The sequence below is a fragment of the Nycticebus coucang genome, chromosome 1, assembly GCF_027406575.1.
Source record: "Nycticebus coucang isolate mNycCou1 chromosome 1, mNycCou1.pri, whole genome shotgun sequence".
NCBI classification, from domain to species: domain Eukaryota; kingdom Metazoa; phylum Chordata; class Mammalia; order Primates; family Lorisidae; genus Nycticebus; species Nycticebus coucang.
In genome coordinates, this window is record NC_069780.1 from 103,379,487 (window position 1) to 103,388,513 (window position 9,027).

Sequence of the window (9,027 nt, forward strand, 5' to 3'; positions counted from 1 at the left end):
CATTTTTTGTTAATTTTCTGCCAGTTTAACTTCTTTTATCTTTTTAAATTTCAAAATATTAAGGGGATACAAATGCTTTAGGTCACATGGATCTTTTTTGTAATACTTGAGTCCTGGCCTGTCACCCAAATCATGTTCATAGTACCCATTAGGTTGGTTTATTCCTCTCTGCTCTTCTCTTCTCCCTAATTTCTTTCTACTGTGTTTCACTCCCCTCTGTGGACTTGTGTGCTCATCAGTTAGTTCTGATTTAATAGTGAGTCCATGTGGTATTTGATTTTCCATTCTTGTGATACTTCCCTTAAAAGAATGGTCCTCAGTTCCATCTAGATTGTTGCAAAAGATATTAATTAATCTGTTTTGAGGGATGAGTAGTACTCTATGGTGTATATACATCATATTTTATTAATCCACTCATGAACTGATGGGCACTTGGGTTGATTTCACATCTTTACAATTGTGAGTTGTGCTGCAATAAACATTTGAGTGAGGTGTCTTTTTGATAAAATTACTTCTTTTCCAGTAGTGGGATTGCTGAATGGAATAATAGGCCTACTTAGTTCTTTTAGATATCTCCACATGATTTCCATAGGGGTTGTACTAGTTTGCAGTCCTATCAACAGTGCATGAGAATTCCTTTCTCTCTGAATCCATGCCAGCATCTATTGTTTTTGGACACTTTAATAGCAGCCATTCTAACTGGAGTAAGGTGATATCTCATTGTGATTTTAATTTGCATTTCCCTGATGATTACTGATGCTGAGCATTCTTTCATATGTGTTTTGGCCATTTGTCTTTCTTCTTTTGAGAATCATCTGTTCATGTTTTTTTTGCCCCCTTTTTTTATTAGAGTTATTTGTTTTCATTCTTGCTGATTTGCTTGAGTTCTTTTGGTTATTAGCCCTTTATTGGATGGGTAGCTTGCAAATATTTTCTCCCACTCCGTAGGCTGTCTACTTCCTCTGTTGATTGTTTCCTTAGTTGTACAGAAGTTGTCTGGTTTAATCAAATCCTATTTATTAATTTTTGTTGTTGCCATGATTGCCATTGGGGTCTTCATCATAAATTATTTGCCTACGCTGGAATCTAGAAAATTTTTCCTACGTTTTCCTTTAGGATTCTTATGGTTTCATCCCTTAGATCTAACTCTCTTATCCATCTTGAATTAATTCTGGTGAGTGGTAAGTGGCAGGGATCAAGTTTCCTTCTCCTGCATGTGGCTGTCCAATTTCCCTGTACTGTTCATTGGAGAGGGCTTCTTTTCCTCACTGTACATTGTTGTCTGCCTTGCAAAGACAAGTTGGTTGTAGGTGGGTGGTTTTATGTCTAGGTCTCTGTTCTGTTCCCTTGGTCTATGGCTCTACTTTTGTACCAAGACCATGCTATTTTGGTTATCATGACCTGGTAGTATACTTATGAGGTGATGCCTTCAGTTTTGTCCTATGGGCTTAAGATTACTGTGGCTATTTAGGCTCTTTTCTGGTTCCAAAATAAGGATAGAATTATCTTTTCTAGATCTGTGAAGTATGGCTCCGATAACTTTGTTGGGATTGCATTAAATTTATAAATCACTTTGACTCATATGGACATTTTAACCATATTGATTTTGCCCATCTATGAGCATGATTTATGTGATCATTCTATTATTTTATTATTCATCTCACATCAACAACTGGGAAGTCAAACTGTGATTTCTCTGATGTAATGAAAACTAGACTGAGAGAACGTCTTTAGGGAAGGAAGGTTCTGGTGATATTTTAGGACAGATTTTTTTTTTTTTTGAGACAGAGTCTCACCATGTTGCCCTGCGTAGAGTGCCATGGCATCACAGCTCACAGCAACCTCAAACTCCTGGGTCTAAGTGATTCTCTTGCCTCAGCCTCCCCAGCGGCTGGGACCATAACCACCTGCCACAACGCCCAGCCATTTCTTTGTTGCAGTTGTCATTGTTGTTTAGCTGGCCTGGGCCAGGCTCCAACCTGCCAGCCTTGGTGTATGTGGCCTGGCACTGTAACCACTGTGCTACGGGCCCCAAGCCTAGGACAGATTTTTTTTTTTGGGGGGGGGGGTCTTCCGGTAGAGACCGGAAAACCTGCTAGACAAATTCTAAAAGAGCTGTAACACTAGGACAGATTTTTATTATATCCATTTTATCATCATATTTTATTTTTACTCACTACCATGTAAAACAGTATTTCAAATAATACAACATGAACCTAGATAGTGCTTATGGTTTCATGTTTAGTGTTTTCTGAGAATAAAACTTTTGACTTAATTTTAGGCCTTCTATGCATTAAAGGAATGGAAATTAAAACACTTAAAAGACATCTAATAACTTAGTTTTAAAACCTTTAGGAAACACTATAAGTTGTTCTCTCCACTTCATTTCCCTGGGTCCTTTATTTTTAATGGGTACATGCTTGTCATTCAAGAGAATAAGCTCTTGTTAAAATGGCAATAAACTATGCAAGCTGTGAAAAAAGTGTAGTAATTAAATACAATTTATACATAAGCTAATCTGCCTCATAATTTCTGTGAGTCAGTAGAGCAAAAATGTGAGTTTGGGCTCTGGAACATTAGTGGCTAAGGTCACATGATGGAGACTCCACAATTTGAATGACCTTTAGCAAGTTTCTTAACATTTTGGTACTCAGTTTCCTCATACATAAATGAAAATAATTTTCATTATTATTGAAATAAAATAATTCATTTATTATTATAAATTATTATTTACATTTGTGTTGGTGATTAAGTGAGCTAATATTTAAAGCATTTGTCCTACCTAATTCAAATTTTTCTATTCTATATTTCAGCATCAATGCACTTATGACATTATTCAATTTACATCAATGCTCTGGTGATGCTCTATTTTTTATTTCTCATTTTTCTTTTCTGGATGGAAAGATCTATAAAAATAAGAATATTTATTTTGTTCATCACTATTTCCTTCATCTCTTTTACCAAAGGAAGTTGTTGAATAAATTGGTTCAATATCAATGAGTTTAATTTGGAGAATGAGAATAAAAGTGCTTAGAATTATAAAATAATTAATATTCAAAATTTATCTCTGACTACAGTTTGAAGCTAGGATCAATTTTCTTTGTGACTTGTCTGGATTTGTGATGATAAAGTATTATCAGATTAATGGATGACCCAATTGACTATTCTCTTTGGTAAGGACATATATGCAGAAAAAGGTAAGGGTCCTAATCATTAAATGGAAGAATTAAAAGATGCTTATTTTTTAAACATCAAATCTATTTTAAGATTATTAAAGGGATTCCTCTTGTCAACTATGATTCTCTTGGTGATATTAAAATATAGAATTCATACTGAGCTCAAGGGATTGAAACACTACATAATCCACATAGCAAAAGGCAGAAAGAATCATAGAAAAGTCAAAATAAGTAATAAACATTCTTCTTCTGATAAATAAATTTAGATATCATTCTATAATATTAACCAGTTTCTACACAAAATTCATAGTTTAAAACTGTGGGAAAATGTGGCCATCCCTGAAGCATGTCTGTTTTTAATGTAAAACATCAGGCTGAGAAAACAAGAGCTACAAAGTACTAACATATAGAGTATAAAATGAGACTTCTCCTGTCTTAGAATTGCAGTGGAAGGTAACATGCATCGAGTATATACACAGTTCTGCAAAGAGTGCAGGACGTATCTGTAGGATTTGCTTTAAAAAAAAGCAAAAAAGGTATGTAATCTGTACCCTGCCTCTAGGGTAGGTCCCATTACCCACTTTTAGTCTCTATGTAAGAAACATATCTGAAGTGAGAAACAGAAGAGACTATCTCAACTTCCTTCCAACAAGTTTGCAAAATACCTTGTTGGGACATTATGGCACAGAAGTTATATGCCCTTCCCACATACCCCGTCTTCCACATCTTTTCCACCCAGCTGTTATCCATGTCTCCTGGAATAGCCTTTATAAGAAGCCAGAAAACCTAAGTAAAACATTTCCCTGAGTTTTGTGAGCTATCCTAGCAAATTAACTGAACCCATGGAGGAGGCCCAAGCAATCCTGCTTTATAGCCAGTTGGTCCCAAGCACAGATCACAACCTGGGGTTTGCAATTGGCATCTGACGTCGGCAGGACAGTCTGTGGGACTGAGTCCTTAACCTGTGGGATCTCATACTGTGTCCAGGTAGCCAGTATCAAAGTTGATCAAAGCAAGTCACAGGACGGAGTCAGGAGGAGAAGGACCCTGCATCACAGTTGGGAATATACTAAAAATGTATGTAGTAGAGGGCCTGGCTATACAAAGAGTGAAGAATCAGACCATTATCATTATTGATCCACCAGAGCCCTGAGAATCATGATGCAACTATGAGATAACTCAGAAAGCAAATTTTGTATTGACTCTTTTTCTAAAATTGAAAAAGATCCTGCCAATAAGAAAAAGGGAACAACCAGAGAGAAATTTCATTTACAGAAAAAGATAAAACTAATTTCTTAGACACCTTGATATAAATATTGAGAAAAATATACCTGTTCCTACTAAAGATAGAAGCTATTGTCTACAGAATACATGAGTTAAAAGAGCATGGGCCAGACTGTGAGCTTCAAGACCAGGATCAGCCACATTTTGCTTGGGTGCCACTGAGAACTTAAAGCCCTTAATCTTTCAAGCTCAATTTTTAGCCAACAAAATGTGTACAGACAATAATGTGGTTATCACATTGGACAATGGTGACAACTGCAATAATGTTTATAACGTGTTCACATCCATGTATATAACCTCATTGTAAGCCAGGGCTCAGCAAACTTTTTAATGCATATGTGAAATACCAGACTTTGCCAACCATATGGTCTCCATTGCCACTATTTAACTGCCACTGAAGTGTGAAAGCAGCCATAGAAAATATATAAATTAATGGGCATGGCTGGGCTCCAATAAAACTTTATTTACATAAAGAAGGAGTATGCTGAATTTGGCCCATAGGCCGTAATTTGCCAACCCATTCTTAACTATAATTAGTGAGTCTATGACCTCTAATTTCATTTTAAATTCCTGGAGTTCAGAAAACATGTTCTTATTTTCTTTGTACTTTATTACTTTCTAACTAGTCTTTGGCAGATATTAGGTGTTTACTAAGTGCCTTTTTAAAAACTATTACTTACCGAACTCCTACCAAGCACTAAAGCGCCAGTAAAATGCCTGCCTATATTTTGAGGTCATCTCTGCCTACTTTTGCTCAAAGAGGCAGAAGGAAATGACACCCAATAATCAGAAAAGAATGAGCCTATTCTGAGATAAACAATCCTTCTGCTATGGAGCTAAATTTTCTCCCAGGGTTTGGATCATTTATGTTTCCTCTGCACCTTGCAGAAGGGCTTTAACCTATTCTTGGGGCCACCAGACCATTTTTTAATCTTCTTTATCTGGCCACATTCTCTGCCTACACAGGACATTACAAGTTTCCTCGTATGATCATTTTACTTGGAATCTGATGGAAGGGTGGGTTTAGTTTATGGTCCTTTAAGTGTCTGAGCCAGGACAATCGGGGTGACTCTGCTACATTAACAACGAGAACATCAATGTATGATGTTGATGCAGAGGATATCCTGCCCCGCCCAGTCCCCATCTCAGCCTCCCACACCCGGCACGCATCTCCCTTTACCTCACTGCACACACCCTGATGGCATTTGTGTTTCAGAGGTTCATACTTTATCACAGGCCCTATTGACTCCTTCACAGGACATTTCAGAGGGCATAGCAGTGAGTTACCCTCATCATTAACTCTATACAAACCAAATAAAATAATGACAATGTTAAAAGACCACTTTTATCCAAGTCAAGAGAACGAAGGCATCAACACAAAATACCAAATTAATTCCATTGCTATCCTCACCCATAAAGCAAAGGTTTGTCCCCTAATCTCACATAGATTTTCTGCGCATGTTCCTTTGGGGGGGGGGAAGGAATATATATATATATATGGCTACATCACAAACACTAAAGGTCTAATCTAGTGTCTACAAGGGTAGGCTGCATGTGCGCTTGTGCATGAGAGAGGGAGAAGTTCTAATATAAACACACTTAAAAACCACCATGTCTTAATTAAGGAGGGGCTGGCACCACTTGACTGATTTGAGCCATGTGGTAAAAATTACTGCTCACCTTGTTTAAAATCAGAGCTTCCTATGTTGGCCGGGGATGCAGACTCCACCTCGAGAAGCAGAAACAATGACCTGATAGCCGAGACATTAGGGATGGGTGTTGATGAAAAGATTTCCTTGTATTATTTTCATTTGATTTCCTGCTTGCCTCATCAATGCTTGATAGACTTGGATGCCAAAAAGTGAAGATGATTTTTACGGAGCATCTTGTGGATGTATTTCCTCTGCAACTTGATGGTATTTCACCTCGTGATATAACAGAGCATGGTCTTCACTGCAATTAGCAACAGATGGGCCGGGATGTGCGTAATCACCAAATGCCCCCGGGAAGGTGGTCTGAGGTACAGAGATAAGCTCCTGTTCCACTGTGGTCATTGTCTTCCAAGTTCATGTAAAATGCCACCTACCCACTGTGTTGACATTCCCCAAGAGAGTGATCTTTGCTCCAGGATATGCATAGTATTTTTTTCCTATTTTATATGGCATCCCCTGTCTTCCAGGTCTGCCTGTCTGAGCTGTGCTTTTCTCCCTCCGCCTGATGCTGACACCTGTGCACGCCCAATTGTAATAGACCAGCGTTTCTTGGCCTCAGCATTTTTGACATTTTCAGGCAGACAAGTCTTTGCCTGGGCAGTGGTGGTCAGCCTGTGTATGGTACGAGGTTTAGCAGCATCCCAGGCTCTACTTTCTAGATTCCAGTAGCACCCCTGACCTTGTCATTGTGACAACCAAAGATGTTGACAAACATTGCAAATGTTTTCTGGGGGGAGAGAGAGACACAAAACACATCACTGGTTGAGAACTCACTGCTATACATCAAGTTGATTTTTCTGCCCATGGTGTCCATGGCTATGCCCATTCTGCCATATTTTACAATTTATCATGTTCTTAATTAAATAAGGGTTTCTTTGTATACATTGTTTTACAGATAAGGAGAAGGAGATCAAAGTGGTGAATTCCACTAGCTCCCCAACACCACCAGAGCTTAGTTCACCACAAAGTGAACCCGTCCCTTGATGTGTCCCTTTTCTTAAGAGCATAGTGCAAAACTTGATGGTAACCTAAGCCCAGTGAATGCAATTGGAAATTTATTAGTTATTCCAAAAACTTACATACCTTTCAAGTTGCAGAAGAAACTATTAGAGCAGGGAATCTGTCCTGATGCCTGTTACCTGATAGTTGTGCCAGGAGGCTGATGATTCAACACCCCTGTTAATTTTTTCCTTAATCTTAAAACAGCTATGTTATAATCTCAGTTGTTTATAAAGGAAGTAATTAATACTTGGCAAGAAGCTAGAAACAATGACGCTCGATTTTACCTTCACTTAAATCCTGTTTAACATCTTTGGTTTCTGTGTTCAGCTATTTGTTGGTATCAAGGTGGTTATTTAATTAGCTACTTGTTTAATGAAGTCATTTATTACTGTCAAGATAGCCATAATCAAGGGCATAATACAAATAAAGTATGAAAAAGATTAAAATCAATTCATCAGCCAAATATGAGCTGTTATACAATGGAGACATTTAATTGTTTCAGGTCTGGTATTAAGATTAGCCTGATTGGCTTTCTGGCTTTCATGCAATAATCTATTATCTCATTTTGAAATAAAGTAAGTTCTAATGAGAAATCATCCTGGTATCACATGTTGTGCAGGCAGTCAGGAAGAGGTATGCTCATTTACCTACCACAGCAAGAACAGATTCTACTACAGTTTTCTACTGTAGTACATTTTCACAAAACAAGTTACCAAAGCAAGACAGAATGTACTACAGTTTTCACTCATCAAGCTTCATTCTACACTAAATTTCTGTGTTCTAGGTTCTAAGAATTCTAGACTTTAGCTGATCATGTTACTTAGGCAGAAAGTGGTTTCCTTGACAATACAGCATATCCCAACAAATCATGATGCTTTAAAAAATGCTTGCATACAAACTCAGGAGTAGAAAATCTACTCTTTTTTTTTTTTAATGGAGAAAGCAAGAAATACAGACTGAAATATGTTGCACAGCTTTATAAGTGTTATCCAAGACTCTCACTGACAGATCAAACATATGACCATGATGTGTGCAATGAAGTAAGGTACACATTAGCAAATAATTTTGAAGTTAATATAAAGTTATTTCTACTTCTTTGGCTCCCAGTTGGCTACAAGATACAGTTAGACTTCCCTCCCATTGCATCTGTGGTTGGATTCCTTTTGAACAACTCTACTCAGTATTTCCGCCCCTCCCAAGTGTGCAAAGCACCCCAACCCTCCTCACTATGCTAGGTTCCCTCTACTACTTACCATCCCTCCTCAAAATCTAATTTTATCAAGGAGAATATGTCTTTCCTAAAGAAGAAAAGAGCATGAGTGCAAGAAGAAGTAATTAGGAAGTATAAATACATGTGGTGAGGAGGGAGTCAAACACCAGTCTCATGGTGTCATCAGTATTGTGCTATTCCCTCCACCCCATCACTGGTCAACATCTACTCATTGCTCAGATCTCAAGTACTGCCTGAACCCTTAGTCTACTTTTCTGTTACATCTTTCATTGGCAACCATTCCCCTGAGAACACACATCGTCCATATTAATAAGTAAAGTGATATTTGATTAAAGTCTGTCCCCCCCCACCAGATTGCATGCTCCCTGACGGTAGCACCCTCCACCATAACAGGTATGTAGTAGGAATTCAAAAGTATTCATTGAATAAATTAATAGAGGAACAAGTAAATAAATGAAGCAACTAAGCATATTTATGTTTACCCCTTCTTTAAACATTTTATAACTCCTTCAGGAAGGCCTCTCCAGTCTCACCAGTGTCATCCATCATGTCGCTTCCATAATCTCATTGTCCTTGTATCTGTGTTTCCATCCTGATCAGGACCTGCTTTCTGATACCCTTA

At 37.9% G+C, this 9,027-nt stretch overlaps 1 non-coding gene across 1 annotated transcript; it reads right to left on the reverse strand.

Moving 5' to 3' along the window:
• Positions 1-2,064: 2,064 nt before the first annotated feature.
• LOC128592798 (U7 small nuclear RNA) lies at positions 2,065-2,126 on the reverse strand. The gene has a single exon (XR_008382017.1). It is a non-coding gene; the product is annotated as a U7 small nuclear RNA (small nuclear RNA).
• Between the last annotated feature and the right edge of the window lie 6,901 nt (positions 2,127-9,027).